The 17,019-nt window shown below is 43.1% G+C and overlaps 1 protein-coding gene across 1 annotated transcript in view; it reads left to right on the top strand.

Moving 5' to 3' along the window:
• Positions 1 to 2,783: 2,783 nt before the first annotated feature.
• Positions 2,784 to 17,019, top strand: part of tubb4bl (tubulin, beta 4B class IVb-like) — a 175,424-nt gene continuing 161,188 nt past the window's right edge. Inside the window, exon 1 of the mRNA XM_033970706.2 lies at positions 2,784 to 2,788. The gene's annotated coding sequence lies outside the window, so the exon portion shown is untranslated. The remainder of the gene's footprint in view (positions 2,789 to 17,019) is intronic.

Here is a 17,019-nt window from a genome sequence, read left to right as displayed (position 1 = left end):
TAGAAAACTGCTTAACACGACCAAGATATTATATGAGACAACAACAATTAGTTCAGAATGAATAAAAACAAATCACTCACTACTTAACTCTTTCATCCTGAATTAGTAACTACAGTTCAACAGTGCCACATTTTAATGCTCATTTCTGATCCACGACTTGAAGCAATATATTCGTTTAAACTATAGCTCCATCACTTTTACAAACCCAGAATGATATCTCACTGTATTTTTTGTACAGCTTGATATCAGCTTGTTCTCCACTTCCTCCATTCTCCCTTAAGTTCGACTAAACGTGATCGTCCAATCAGATTTGTTTTGTTTTTTTCAGTGACACCTGTGAAATGAAGGAGCTCATTGGTCACCTATGATTTATAAACATCAATCTGTACCTCAGATTAACAAAGTTTAGTGCTTTGTTATTGATTATGCACAAATCTGTTATGTTTTTCAGTCCCCTTTCAGTCTTTTTCCCTCGTAAGCAGCCATATGGACCATGTGTATCCCTAATTGGCTAATCCACCTGTCAATCACAAAAACAGGAAGCTTCATAGTGACCAGACACATCTTTGTAAATTATTGAAGATGTGTGTTCTGGATCCCAGGCACATAAAATAGGGTTTTGCCACAAGATTTTTAAAAACATTGACTTTTGATAAATCCTGCTTATAGCAAGCCTTGAGTAAAGTCAGTGTTAGCGTTAAATGTCGATTTGTCACATTCTGCCTATTGCTGAGCATATCTGAACACATGGAAGGTGTTTATAGCCTTGAGTTTTAAAGGTAACACCTGGGGTTAAAGAAGGAATTACAGTAGTCCAGATGGAAAGTGTGAAAAGAGCAAAAGGCAAAGGCCCAGAATCAAAAAATAAAAAGAAATGAGAGAGATCCAACCGCACTAAATGTGATCCTATCTCCACGGCAACTCATTGTGTAGACAGTGAGTAGTTTGTGAGCTTTGGCAGTGACACGCTCCTCTCCCTGTGTAAGCCCCTCACTTATACCATCTATGAAAAGACTGACAGACACTAATGCAGCAAGGGAGAGATATAAAACCTGAACGAAAGTACAGAAGATTTACTACAATAATATTTATTCTTAGTAATAATGACAATAATGCATTGAATTCACACAGCACGTTTCAAGACACCCAAAGCTCTTTACAGTGCATTATTCATTCCACTCATTCACTCCACGCACGGTGACTGTGAGTTACTTTTGTAGCCTCAGCTGCACTGGGACAGACTGACAGAAGCTATGTTAACTATCGACACCATCGCCCCCCCTCTGACCTCCACCATCACTGTGAAGTGTATTGCCTAAGGGCACAGCCACAGTTTGCACTAGAGCCTGTGGAGACAGTTCAGGTATTGTTTGGAAAACATGTCAGACTTATTTATAGGGATAACTATAGTTTTAGCTTCTTGTAGGTTTTCTGATAAATATGTGACCTAAAACAGAAAAGGCGACGACTTATTCTGGACATTATCTTCATCAGATTCTCTTTAGTCTTTTTTTCCCCCCCAGAATAAGTCCAAAGTACTGATGGTGATAGGCGATAGCTTATTGTAATTGAATAATATTATTTTGACATACCAGTACAATTTTGGCTACTCCATGTACTTCTGGATCCCTCTCAGAGGTGGAGGAGAGGGAAAATGAAAGAGCGGGGGATTGGGAGGTGATGAAGTGGATAGGAGATTTGAGAGGGAGGACATTCCAGAGCCAGCTGTGGGTTGGAGGGGGATTTCTGATTGAATGTCTGAAAAATAAAAATACTGGCACAGTGTTTGGTAACGAGGGGAAAAGAAGATTTTGGAAGGAAAAACGTACAGATGATGAGAGAAGCAGGGGAGTCTGGTTATGATGTCCTTAACCACAGCAGACTGGTGGTGAACCTCTACTGTCATACTTTAAAAATGGACACACCAGGAGAAGCAGCTTTTGAGCCAATAGCTGAATGCACAAATTCCTCTTAGACAGGTGGTTGTGGGACTGTTTAATAAATACAGGGTTGAACGCAGCAATAGAGACTAAGAGAGGGAAGTCAAAGGCCAACTCAGACTATAAACAGCAGACTGGAGCAGCCATAATAAAGCTACTGCTCTTCAGGGAATATACAGGACCAACTCCTCTCATAAGTTCACGTTAATGACTTGCCCTTTCAGTCTGGTACTGCAGGGCAGCCTCTCCACTCTGCTGCAGTCACAAATCTCAGGCCTGGGGAGAAAACATGACAAATATGCCATTTTTAATCTGCCTGAAAACACTGACACGTTATATAGCAACTATAAGATGTGTAGCTAAATATGTTATTTTATTTGTGTATGAAAAGTTGGGCATGGTTAGTACTTGGATGGAAACCACAGGGAACACCAGGTGCCACAGTGGGGCAGCAGTGGCTCTAGTGCATACTGTTGTTGTGTCCTTAGGCAAGACACTTCATCTACCTTGGCAGAGAGACTCCGCTACCAAATCTACAGGAATTGTTATTGATAATGGTAGTGTTATTGTCAGTGGTAATGGTAAATGGTATGGTATAGTGTTATTGTCATATAAATATAGTTGAATAGGGAAAAAGAAGACCTGACTGTGTTTTAGCGATAGCCACAGGCAAAAGAAGTATTGATTGCAGAGTGACACGAATCCACAGTGACACACACAGACTTGTCACACTGTGTTTACACTTGTGGATGTTTATGGCGTTGTGCCACAGTAAGACACACTCACCATTGTTCTGGTTGCATGCAGAAACTTGTCTATTGGCTCGAAGCCGGTGATCGCAGCACAGAGTGTTGTCAGAGGAGGAGCAGAGGTGACAGCCAGTAATTACACACGAAACACACAACACACAAACATGAGCAAGAGCTGCCTGGAAATATATGACCCATTCAATCCACGTCAAACTGAAATGAATCATGATTAATATGCACACTAATTGTCTATTTTTTTTTTTTTTTCCTGTAAGATTATCAGTGGTAGAAGAAGTACTCATTTTTGTTACTTGAGTAAAAGTACAGATACTGGAGCAAAAAAAAACAACAAAAAAACCTCAAGTAATCAAGTATCGCATGAAAAAAATCACTTATGTGAAAGTATTAAAGTACCCACTTAAAATGTACTTAATGAGTAAAAAGTAAAACTATTCTGCACATATATTGAGATAAGGCTTCAAAAGATAAATATTTGTGCTGAATTTTGTTCAACACAATTAATTGATTTTATTTATTTTTTTTCTAGCTGTTTTTATTTGTATATTTTTGTTTGCTCAAAATATGGACTTCAGCCTTTTCAGGTCTCAGACAATTAAAAAAAAAGTACTTTTCATTGCAGTACAATGAATGTAGTGGAGTAGAATGTACAGATACCTGCTCTCAAATGTAGTGAACTAAAAGTAAAAAATATCCACTTTACAGTATACAGACACCTAAAATTTGTACTTAAATACAAAACTTTACTATGTGTATTTTGTTATGTTTCACCAATGAAGATCATAAATACAGTTTAAATTGAATGAGTTTAACCAGCCTCTTTTTTGATGTAGAAATGTAACTGAAGGAAATGTGAAGGCTTTTCTGTTTGTATATATGCTTTCTTTACAAGTTTCTTTGTAACACTCTACAGGACTGAGATTTTCCAGTGAACTTCCTGATTGAGCCCAGACAGACACAGAGGATGGTAGAGCTGTGCGGCAGGTCTGTGTGGCAAAAGTTCACCACATCAGAGAGAAGCTCCTACCCAAAGCCTTTGTGATCTCGCCGACACTGGCACAGGCACGCTTCCCTTTTCCTAACCCAGCCTCCCCAAACCGCACACATGAGAGGACAAGAGCCATCATCTGTTCATTTGGGAAATCCCACATCCTGCAATTTTATCTGCCTGTCTGACCAAGAAGGACCTCGGAAATACGAGACATGATAGCATTATTGGGACTCTTTTGGGGGCATATGAGCTTTGGACAAAAGTAGAAAGGAAAAATGTTAATGAGCTGTAATCACTTCAGGAAGACTTTATTTACAGTGAATGATATGTCTAAAGTGCAAGGTCAGTTTTATGAAAGACTATAAATGAAGTAAGGTGTATCAAATGATTCTCCAAAAAGTACACGCAGATCTAGACATATGGTGAGCGACTGGTCCTGCTGTAGTTAATACACACACTCAGGACCACTCTCAATATCACAACATTTTCTTAACTGATCATTTGTTCTTAGGGTGAAGTCTGTCTGAAAAAGTAACAAAAGTTGTGGATCAGCTTTTGCCTGTCACTGGTGAATCTCCCTGTTTTCAAATGGGCGTGATCGACAGGTGGATTAGCCAATTAGGGGAAAAAAATAACACAGGAGACTCAAAAATATTGCAGATTTCAGAAGAATCACTGAGCGAAGTGAAACTCTGTTAATCTATGGTGACATCAATTTGATTTTATTTGAAATGATCACTGATCAGTGAGTGTGGACTGTTCTGGTAAAGAAGGAGCTAAGTCAAAAAGAAAAGTTCTTGATTTAGTGGTCAATCTACGTTCCTACCCTCACCTGTGGTCATGAGCTTTGGGTAATGATCGAAGGACAAGATTGCAGAGTTTCCTCTGCAGGATGGCTGGACACTGACTTAGAGATGGTGAGGTGTTCAGTCACAGTCACAGCTTGGAGTGAGATTTTCCAGTGAGCTTCTTGCTCCTCTCGGTCGACACGAGCCAGCTGAGGCGGCTCGGCCATCTATTCCAGATTCCTCCTGGACTCCTACCTGAGGAGATGTTCCGTGCATGTCCCAGGCCTCAGGGAAGATCCAGGATGTGTTGGAGGGACTATGTCTATTAGCTGGCCTCAAAACACCTTGGTGTCCCACCGGAGGAGCTGGGGGAAATGTCTGGGGTGAGGGAAGTCTGGGAGTCCCTGTTTCGAATGTTGCTCCGGCACCAAATAAGCGGAAGAAAATGGAGGGATGGAAGAAAAGTTTGCCCAGAGACTAAAAAGTAGGACTTGTGTGTTGTGAGGTAAGTGTCGGTTAGAAAATGTACAGTCCCTGTCTCATCATCAAATATATACCCTAAATGTAATTGCACTGGCATTCAGGCATTGATGGGGAAAAAATAATAAAATATACATAAAAGTTTAATACAACATCCACTCAGAAGCCCTTCATGAATAGAGTAACAACGAGGCCAGTTACGTCGCCCGGACTGGCGTTACCGGGGCCCCACCCTGGAGCCAGGCCTGGGGTGGGTGCTCGGCAGCGAGCGCCTGGTGGCCGGGCCTTTCCCCACGGGGCCCGGTCGGGCCCAGCCCGAAGAAACGACGTGGGGCCGTCCTCCCGTGGACCCACCACCTGCGGGAGGAGCCATGAGGGGCGGGTGCGGAGAGATCCGGGCAGCAGTCGAAGGCGGGGACCTCGACGACCGGATCTCCGGACATGGAGACTAGCTCTGGGGACATGGAATGTCACCTCGCTGGGGGGGAAGGAGCCTGAGCTTGTGCGGGAGGTTGAGCGTTACCGGCTAGATATAGTCGGCCTCACCTCCACGCACAGCTTGGGCTCTGGAACCCAACTTCTTGAGAGGGGTTGGACTCTCCATTTCTCTGGCGTTGCCCGCGGGGAGCGGCGGCGAGCTGGTGTGGGCTTGCTCATTGCCCCACAGCTCAGCCGCTGCGTGTTGGGGTTCACTCCGGTGAACGAGAGGGTCGCGTCCCTGCGCCTTCGGGTCGGGGACAGGTCTCTCACTGTTGTGTCGGCCTACGGGCCAAACAGCAGTGCAGACTACCCGACCTTCTTGGAGTCCCTGGGAGGGGTACTAGACAGTGCACCAACCGGGGTCTCCGTTGTTCTCCTGGGGGACTTCAACGCCCATGTGGGTAACGACAGTGACACTTGGAGGGGCGTGATTGGGAGGAACGGCCTCCCCGATCTGAACCCGAGCGGTGTTTTGTTATTGGACTTCTGTGCTAGTCACAGCTTGTCCATAACAAACACCATGTTCGAGCACAAGGGTGTCCATCGGTGCACATGGCACCAGGACACTCTAGGTCGGAGGTCGATGATCGACTTTGTTGTCGTGTCATCTGACCTTCGACCGCGTGTCTTGGACACTCGGGTGAAGAGAGGGGCTGAGCTGTCAACTGATCACCACCTGGTGGTGAGTTGGATCCGCTGGCGGAGGAGGAAGCCGGACAGACCTGGCAGGCCCAAGCGCATTGTGAGGGTCTGCTGGGAACGTCTGGCGGAGCCCTCTGTCAGGGGGGTCTTCAACTCCCACCTCCGGGAGAGCTTCTCCCTGATCCCGGGGGAGGTTGGAGACATGGACTCCGAGTGGGCCATGTTCTCCACCTCTATTGCCGATGCGGCTGCTCGTAGCTGTGGTCGTAAGGTCTGTGGTTCTTGTCGCGGCGGCAATCCCCGAACCCGGTGGTGGACACCGGAAGTAAGGGATGCCGTCAAGCTGAAGAAGGAGTCCTATCGAGCCTTGTTGGCTCGTGGGACTCCTGAGGCAGCTGATGAGTACAGGCGGGCCAAGCGTGCCGCGGCTCGGGCAGTCACAGAGGCAAAAACTCGGGGTTGGGAGGAGTTCGGGGAGGCCATGGAGGAGGACTATCGGACGGCCTCAAAGAGATTCTGGCAAACCGTCCGACGCCTCAGGAGGGGAAAGCAGTGCTTCACCAACACTGTTTACAGTGCGGGTGGAGAGCTGCTGACTTCGACTGGGGATGTTGTCGGGCGGTGGAAGGAATACTTTGAGGATCTCCTCAATCCCACTGTCACGTCTTCCGAGGAGGAAGCAGAAACTGGGGACCCAGAGGCGGACTCGTCCATCACCCTGGCTGAAGTCACTGAGGTGGTTGGCAAGCTCCTCGGTGGCAAGGCTCCGGGGGTGGACGAGATCCGTCCTGAGTACCTCAAGTCTCTGGATGTTGTGGGACTGTCTTGGCTGACACGTCTCTGCAACATCGCGTGGCGGTCGGGGACAGTACCTGTGGAATGGCAGACCGGGGTGGTGGTCCCTCTGTATAAGAAGGGGGACCGGAGGGTGTGTTCCAATTACAGGGGAATCACACTCCTCAGCCTTCCCGGTAAGGTCTATTCCAGGGTACTGGAGAGGAGAATCCGACCGATAGTCGAACCTCGGATTCAGGAGGAGCAGTGTGGTTTTCGTCCTGGTCGTGGAACACTGGACCAGCTCTATACTCTTCATCGGGTCCTCGAGGGTTCATGGGAGTTTGCCCAACCAGTCCACATGTGTTTTGTGGATTTGGAGAAGGCATTCGACCGTGTCCCTCGTGGTGTCCTTTGGGGGGTGCTCTGGGAGTATGGGGTCCGGGGCTCTTTGCTAAGGGCTGTCCGGTCCCTGTATGACCGGAGCAGGAGCTGTGTTCGCATTGCCGGCAGTAAGTCAGACCTGTTCCCGGTGCATGTTGGACTCTGCCAGGGCTGCCCTTTGTCACCGGTTCTGTTCATTATATTTATGGACAGAATTTCTAGGCGCAGCCAGGGGCCGGAGGGGGTCTGGTTTGGGAACCACAGGATTTCATCTCTGCTGTTTGCAGATGATGTTGTCCTGATGGCTTCTTCGAGCCAGGACCTGCAGCAGGCACTGGGGCGGTTTGCAGCCGAGTGTGAAGCGGCTGGGATGAGAATCAGCTCCTCCAAATCCGAGGCCATGGTTCTCGACCGGAAAAAGGTGGTTTGCTCTCTCCGGGTGGGTGGTGAGTCTCTGCCCCAAGTGGAGGAGTTCAAGTATCTCGGGGTCTTGTTCACGAGAGAGGGAAGGATGGAGCGGGAGATTGACAGGCGGATCGGTGCAGCGTCTGCAGTGATGCGGTCGCTGTATCGGTCCGTTGTGGTAAAGAAGGAGCTGAGCCGGAAGGCGAAGCTCTCGATTTACCGGTCAATCTACGTTCCTACCCTCACCTATGGTCATGAGCTCTGGGTAATGACCGAAAGGACAAGATCGCGGATACAAGCGGCTGAAATGGGCTTCCTCCGCAGAGTGGCCGGGCGCACCCTTAGGGATAGGGTGAGGAGCTCGGTCACACGGGAGGAGCTCGGAGTAGAGCCGCTGCTCCTACACGTTGAGAGGAACCAGCTGAGGTGGCTCGGACATCTGCTCAGGATGCCTCCTGGACGCCTCCCTAGGGAGGTGTTCTGGGCATGTCCCACCGGGAGGAGGCCCCGGGGAAGACCCAGGACACGCTGGAGGGACTATGTCTCTCGGCTGGCCTGGGAACGCCTTGGGGTCCCACCGGAGGAGCTGGAGGACGTGTCCGGGGTGAGGGAAGTCTGGGAGTCCCTGCTTAGACTGCTGCCCCCGCGACCCGGCCCCGGATAAGCGGAAAAAATGGATGGATGGATGGACAACATCCACTTAATTTTTTGTTGTCAAAAGTTACTTCCCAAACTTTGAAAGTTACTTCACCGGAAAGTTACTTCCCAAACTTTTTGATGCGTGTCCCCTGTACACCGCTCTAGTCACAGCCATGGTCCTATCTTCCTGTATCAACCCAAACTTCTCCCCTCCTCCTCTGTGGTTTAGCCTGCCCTCAACACATTGCCCCGCTCGAGCTCTAGTGACGCACATAGCCTCTTGATTCAAAGACATTTTCACAAAAGCACCAGTGTGTGTGGCAGTGTACAGTTAAGTCTTTTCAGACATTTAAAGTGCATGAAGAACGTGCCTTGTGGAAACAGCCCTGGAGCAGGAGCTGAGGAGCTTTCAGAGCCTACATCCCACACGATGGATGGGAATGATTAAATATATTAGAGTGTAATCCCACCCCCATGCACACCCCTCGGTTGGGATCCTAAAATAGAGAAATGAAGCTGGTGTGGGCAAATGTCTGAATTCCTCTGATTGGAACACATTTATTAGGTCCGTGTCAGCCACACCATCGGCCTCCCTTGAAAAAATAACATATAACTTTGTCTAAATTACTTCATTCTAAAAAAGTTATGTAAAATAGGCTTACATTTACTTAAAGGTGAATTGTGGAACTTCTCGTCACCAGGGAGAAGTTTGCTTGCAGTGTTCCATAGTATGACATTAAACTTTACATGTATGTATTTTTACTCACAGCAGGGTCACCTCTCCACAGAAGTGACCTGTACCTCACCTACTTGTCCCCACAGAAACGTTGCATAGTGCATCTTAAAATATATGATCAAAAGACGGCCAGAAATGTTAATGAGCAACTAACTAAGAAATAAGGAATAAAAAGCTTCAGCTGAATCGTTTGCATGTGATAGGAAACTGACCAATCACAGGGCAGCACAGTGCTTGGTGCAGAAGCCAGCGGTGAACATACCTAGACAGACACACTTCAGCCTACTTTAGTAGTAATACAGATTATCACAGTGAAAAGTGGAAAGTGTTTTGTGTGTGTTTGGACGACTCAACTGTATTTAACTAAAGTTTGATTTTTTGTCTTGTTCCGCTGTTGTTATGCTTCAACCAATCATCATGAAGCATTTGTTTAAAGAGAGTCATCCCAGATTCTTATGTACAACTCAATTCAGAGGGCTACACATACCAGACTAAGAAAAGCCAGGCTATAAAAGACCAGCATCAGTCAAAGAAAATATGTCCTTCACACATTTCACCAACTCAAAATATAACCAACTAACCTGACCAAAAGGATTATAAATCATTTTGACTATATAATAAGTGGACCCCTACAATAACCAGGGCAGGTCTGGGTTACTCTTTATGTGAAGCTCTTCCAAACGACAGAGTTAGTTTATGCAAAACACATGTTCCACAAGTGGCTGGCACCGCTCGGGCCACAGTGATATTTATCATGTTAATAACCCGCACACGTCTGCCACGCTGTAACTGCTCCGGACATTCACAGGAGGCCAGCAGCTAATGAGGCGTAAACTACTAAAACTAAACACAACAAGGGCTGCAGGCGACAAGGCAGCACCGTATAGAAACATGTAACTAGAGCTTTGCACATTGGGCTGTTGGACAACACAATGTGAAATACATCAAAACTTGAAGATTAGACTAAAAATGTCTTCCAATAGTAGTACTCTAATCAGAACATATTTTGGAAAGATTACAATTTATGCCGTTTTATTTTAGTCAGCTGTTTTTGTAGAATTTAAATTTTCTTTATTAAAAACAATATACTCAATATTCAAAATGTGCACATCTTCAAAACAACATTGATAATTGTTTTAATTAGTGTTAATTTGGTATAATGCCCACTTCTATTGGAACAACGGCACTTTTAAACAAGACAAGCCAAGTCACACAGAGCAGAATAGGTTTTTCGTGCAAAAATAAACACGACTAAAGAAAATATAATGCCCTTTTTATAATGACAAAGATGCTATATTTGAATTGGTTGTGTGTAAAATAGCCTTGTGTTAGGACAAAAATAACAAATGTAAATTGTCAAGAGAAAAACACAGCTGGAGAAACATGAATAACAACAAATACACAGTAACTATTAATACCCATCAGTGCACAATGTGATATGTGAGCTTGTGATGAGCTCTGCAATGTCTCTGTCACAAGTTCAGAAATGGTTTCACTGTGCCCTCAAGAAAAACACTTCAACTACACGTCTTTGTGAGTTATCACATGTCCAAACCGCAAAAGCACTACTGTCCCACTAATTAAAGTTTGTTCACTCCAAGAAAAATATTGCCCATCTCCAAAAGACTTCAAAACTTATCGAAAAATTGATCTGACTTTTGTATAATTGTGGAAAACATTGACTTTTATTTTATCATCTTGTCTTATAGCACTGATGCTACAGCTGCCTGTTTTGTACCAGGTCCACAGCAGAATACATGGATCAGGACATACAATCAAACTATAACTACTTTAATATAACATTATAACATTTTGACGTGCAATTTTGGAAGGGAAAATATAGTAGAAGTAATACTGTTATTTTTGGCTGCACATGATGTGGACACTGAACACGCGGTTCTGGTGCAGATCTGGGCCAAAAGAATAAAAGAGCTAAAACTGTCAAATACAGTTTCACTGAACTATGATGAACTTAGTTTGACCATGTGCACTTCTTGAGGATAGTTTTATGAAACTGCAGCAATGATCTGGAATCAGTGTTTGTGACCTCTGTGTTAAGCTGCCAAACGCTGTAATGAAATCCAACTGGGCCTAGAGTTGACCCACAAATCCCCAAATAAGTATAAGTATACTATATATTACAGATGTTTTGAGCTATTTTAGGATAAACTAAACAAAGACATGTCTCAGGTTGGTCAACTGGTGTTTTTTTTAAATATTGAAAGGAAATAGATTTTTTTCTCTCTTTTCTTTCTGGTTGATATGATAATACAAAGGTGGCTGTTTTCAAAAGTTAAAGGAGCACTCTGTAACTAACTATCTGTGGTGGAGTGTCATCTGCATGGAGATTAGTGTTGTCACAATGCTAAAATTCCTCGATTTCAATACTAAGGAATAGACTCGATACTCAGTACCCATTATGATTCCATGATGATACTGATTTTCCTACAATGTTGGACAGTATGGCTTTAAACTTATCTACAGGGAGAGGAGCAGATGATACCACCAGGTCAAGTTATATATCTGTGGAGAGGAGAACCCATTCACAACATGTCAATACATGTTTACCAAGTTATTTTTTTTTTTAGCAATAAAACACCTACAACCAGACAAAATTAAACTAAAACACTTTTCTTGTAGATGCTTTAGTGCTGCTTTAGGTTTGCAAAAATAGCTTTCCCTGCCCTTTGATCGGCCTGTGCCTATGTATAAGACTCAATCTGAAGGCAAAACACAGCGAGCATCCCTTGTAATCATCAGTAAACTCTTTCAGGGATGCATAATGAAAACCAAATGTAGAGTCGAGCCACGAGCGGGTACTGGGTTAGAGGAAGTGACCACAAAGGCAGCCCAAGACCAAGGAGGAGAGGAGGGGGGAGGAGAGGAGGGAGAAGGAGGAGAGGGAGGAGCTCCTCAGGTTTTGACCCAAGTTTGGCCCCACGCTTGTGCCTCAGATTGAGACCAGATTGAGTGAGCTAGGCCCCAGAGACGATTGAGTGACAGAATAATCTGAATAACACAGCCTCGACCAGCAGAGCGGCGCTATCACATTGCACCGGGGCTATCTCTCTGGGTGACTGTTACCTTAGAAACTCCAGAGATCCTTAACTCAGACTGATAATGCTGATAACAAGGCACCTCGGCTCTCGCAATGGTAATGAAGCGTGAGGCTCTTTTAAGCAAGTTTGTGAAGAATGCCGTTGGTGAGTACAGTTCATACCAATTGTTGTGGACTCTCTCAAAATAACATGACAGTTTATACATTTGTCTGTTGCAGTTAGGTTTTATTTGGTATGCTATAACTCTCTAATCATCAAAATTAGATACATATTTTTAAACTAGGCAGCTGAACTATAAACTATTTGCCAGCCATCCTATTCCCAGGATACAACAAAGAAGGAGAAGCGATCGGATTGGCCAGAAGCTTAGCACTAAATCAAAAATAATAAAATCTTGCAAAAACAAAACATAGGCTTAACATTATGGCTCAGAGCACATCCCACATACACATCTCCCCATGTAACTGCAAGACCACCCGAGAGAGCTGACCCGGCTGTGCCCCCCATCGCCACCCCTCAGCTCTGGCTCCCGTCCAGAACAAACTTTGGCCTCTCCGTGGGGAACAGTGAAGCCCTGAGTCCGCACTACCGAGGAGGCTGCCAGTGGTCATCCGGGCCCCAAGTCACACTTCCTGTAAACCTTCACACCAAGAGCGGCTGCCGGGTCAAAGGTCACGCACAACCATAGCACAGCAGCAACGCTAAGACGGAGCAGCTGGATGGTCTCGGGTCAGGCTTGAGCTCATACTGGCCCGTGCCCAGAACGAGAGGCGCAAGCTCGGCCCCCGGCATCAGTCCATATGCAGTCACTGAGGAAGAACAAGGCGAGTCAGGGAGAGGTTCAGCCAGGGCAAGAAGTACTTAACATCAGCGTACTTTTGACTGGGATGACACGGGACGTTATTACTAATAAGAAAGATTTTGATATACACCTATAACATCTCCTGAAATGTTTATATTACAGATATTTTGGGGGATAGTAACTAAAACAGATTTTTTTTTTTATTATTATTATCAACCACTTATTGCAGTATCATGATATACTTATATTCTCTGGATCATGAATCATGTATCTTACTACTTAAAGGTCCTATATTACGCAAAAATGACTCTTGAGAGATTTTAGCCATGTTAGAATGTCGTTACCTCATCAAAAAACCAGACCTGGAGTTGTGTTTTGTTTCATTCACACATGTTTTAGTAACACTTTATTATTAGTCTGTCTACATCTCCAAAGCTTAAAGTGCAATGTTCCACCTTGTGATGTCACGAAGTGGGAGTTTTCAAGTCAGCAGCTCTTTTTACCTTTAGTTTTTTTTAGAGATTGGCATATCCAGGCCTGAAATTATCCAAATGATTCTAGTGAAGGTGTATGGAGTTTAAAAACACAGTGGAGCACTTCTTGTATTACCACATGATGACATCACAACGTTGTTGTGTATTGAGTATTTTCTGTTTGAGAGAAGAACTCACACAACTCTGAGTATGTTTGAGATGAGGAAACAGCATAAGAACATAGATCAGAAAATAGCGTAATATGAGCCCTTTAACATAAAAGTACCTAAACTACTACTAATATTACTACATTACTACACCTTACTACTTCTACCTAGTACTTCTACCCACTACTGCATATGAACAGGCTATTAGAATTACTGTGACTACATTTTCTTGACTTTATCTAACTAAGGGGAAGAATATGGATACTTTAAAGTGAGCTGATACACATTTATTGTTATAAAGCATATTAGAAGCTAGAGGAATAGAATATTTAAGGGGCGGAAATAACATTTTTTAAGTTCTATGTCTGGACCTTGGCACTGATTTCAAGCCATTCAAGCATGAACGCAAAAGTAGGCTTAAAATCTCGCAACAGGATGGGTCAACAGCACGAAAAAAAGAAAAAAAAACTATTACAAAAATAATTTAAGGGGAAAGGGAGAGGAAACATCAACTTATCTAGGGGGCTAATTTTAAACTACTGTGAAAATAAACCCATAATCTTATCTAATTAAGAAGACCTTGACAACTTTAAGTGATGATATTTAGTCAGCCTTCCTTCGTCAGATACAAGACATTTTCCAGACACCAACAAGTAACACTGAGCAGACCTCACGCGTATCATTTTTAACCCAAACAAACCAGCTGGCCAACAACCTCCTCCCTATACCCACCCGTAGCACTTGTTAAAAGAGTAGACCCGTGCCAAAGTCTTCTAGGTCACTGAGATATAGCAACACACATGGCCACAAGATTTCCACGAACAAACAATAACAGCTAATACGAGGTAGCCCACTTTTTAATTCAACCATTGAAAGCAATAAGAAACAGGAAATAGACCATGAACAAGGGTTAGATCACTTTTAAGATGGTGAGGTTGAAATACAAAGTCCTCATTATGAAGCAAATTGTGATCCCTAAGGCAATCAAAACAGCATGTACTTCAAAATGAACCTTCTATTCAATTAGTCCATGTATCTTCCGACATCTGTGTGTGTTTGAATATAAATACCCCTGCATGTGCCATTAACCTGCGGTCTATAAAAAGGACACATGCGCAGCAATTAACCCACATTCCCCTCTTATCCAGCGGAGAGCATTTCCAAATGACTATAATTCCAGACAAGGTTGTAATTTGCTCGGCCGACAGCGCATGCTTGGTGTGCTGTAGATTATGGCTTTTTGGAAACTTTTAAAGGCAGCGGTTTCCTGAAAGCACACCGCATCAGCTGTCATATTCATAATAACAGTGTTTCTTCTATTTCAATCAATCGTGTAATTATTGTACATGCTATTTATATAAGAGGTAGAGTGTATGAATATAACTATAGCAATTCCTTTCCTAACTTTTGAACTAGGTTAGTACTTTGTCTATTCTTGTGTTTTGGTTACTCTCCCTCCCCAGGTCCATATTGCTCAGAATTGCATCAGTAACTTGTAAGCCATGCTATGCTAAATGGTGTAAGTTTAAGGTCAAATTTGAAACTATAATTGTGAAAGTAGAGAAGGCAAAAACTTTAAAACAACAAGCTTTTAAATAGCTACTCGATAAAAGGTGAGCTTCATAAAGTAAATTAGGATCCCAGTAATTGCTAGTCTGTCTAAACGGACTCATAAAACTATAAAACTAATAGAGGGGCACTGGTCCCCAGGTGCTGCAGCCATACGGCCCACAGCGGGAACACCTGGGACAAATAAGCAGATAATAACTATGTATAATAAACGCCAAGGTGAAACTAAAACTACGATATAGAGGAGATATAGAATTACTGCAATATGTGGAAGAGTAATCTAATCTGTAATCTATTTAACTGTAAATGTAAAAGAATTTAAGAACATCATAAAGAACATCTGCAATTAATATATATTCTATTGTATAATTTTGCATTGGGTTTAAGTCAGGTGCCCTTCCAGATGCAACTACACTACCAGTCAAAAGTTTGGACACAACGTCTTATTCAATGTTTTTTTTTTTTTCTTTATGCTTACTACTTTACTACTATATATACAGATGTATGTATTTATGTAGCGAAGAAAAAAAAGTGACTCGAAGAAAAAAAATAACTCAACTAAACTATTTTTTCATATTTTCAATTCAAATCCTCAAAGTATTCACCCTTTGCTTTGTCGACAGGGCAGTAAACCCTTGGCTTTCATTTGATGGGCTTCTTGATGAAGTTTCCTGAAATGGATTTCACTTCACAGCTGAGTCAGGGTTAAACAATGCCAGTGCCAGGGTTCAAAGCAAAGTGTGGCTTTTTAACTTTTTATTTTTTAATCTAAAACAACTTGGAAGTTATTTTGAGGTTTTTTTTGTTTTGTTTGCTACATTCCATGTGTGTCTATTCATAGTTTTAGTGCTTTCAGAGAGAATCTACAATTCAAATGACCAAGGCAATAAAGAAGAACAATAAATGAAAAAAGTGTGTCCAAACTTTAGCGTCTGTCCATTTGTTGTATGCTTAGGACAAACTGGCAGTGACCGATTACATTTGATTAGACATAAGAAACCCTGCGCTGCATGGTAGGTAAATATAAAAAAGAAGCTTTCTGTATGGTTCCTGTTAGAAACACAAACAAGAGAAGTTCCTCTGAGGACAACTCTCCTGTATCCATGACAATCGGATAATTCATTTCAAAAGGAGATGTGATTTTCATTACATGTTCTTCTATGATCTCAATATGCATCAGAATCAAGAGAATTGGAATCACATTATGTCCCAAAGCAACGGGCTCCATTTTTTAAAAAGAGCACAACTGTCCCATGTGAGAGACCAGAGACACGGCAAATGATATAAACAAGAATGTGCGGTAATCCAAATCATAAGTTATGAAAGTTATGAGTTTTATTAAGCTGTGATCCAATAAAGCCATATGTTTGATCACATAAACCATCAGATTGGATTGAAGGTCCAGTACATTCAGGGGCGTGTGGTCCTTTATACACATGTCACACTAAAGTACATTTTGAGTATATAAATGTACATTTCACATAATTCCCATTTAGATTTTGCTTTTGTGTGTTTGGGCAAATGGGTAAATGCTAAATCTACTGCTCTCCTCTCCAACTTAGATTTTACTTACTTAGATTTTCACATTTCAAAGTACATATTGAATAGGTTGGATTGTCTAATGGTTAATAGTGAGAAGTTAAGTCATGTTCACTCTTTTTAATCGATTTGTAATAAATAATACAATATAATAATAATGGTTCAAATGTACAATACTAAATTAGCTAATAAACCTCTGTGCCCACCTCAAACAACCTCATAATTACCCAAACAGTCAAGAGTGCAAAGTACAAGGTCTTTCTCAAAACCACCAAAATGAATCAGTGATCTTAAGCCCCTCCCTTCTCCCTCTGCTTTAAAAGGGCACCATTGTATTTGAAGAATCACTATGGTTACTGCAGACCGACTGTAAGCCTTTTCGAA

Source organism: Periophthalmus magnuspinnatus, chromosome 8, assembly GCF_009829125.3.
Source record: "Periophthalmus magnuspinnatus isolate fPerMag1 chromosome 8, fPerMag1.2.pri, whole genome shotgun sequence".
NCBI lineage: Eukaryota > Metazoa > Chordata > Actinopteri > Gobiiformes > Gobiidae > Periophthalmus > Periophthalmus magnuspinnatus.
The sequence above is the reverse complement of the archived record's forward strand: the minus strand, read 5'-3'. Positions and strand labels throughout refer to the sequence as shown.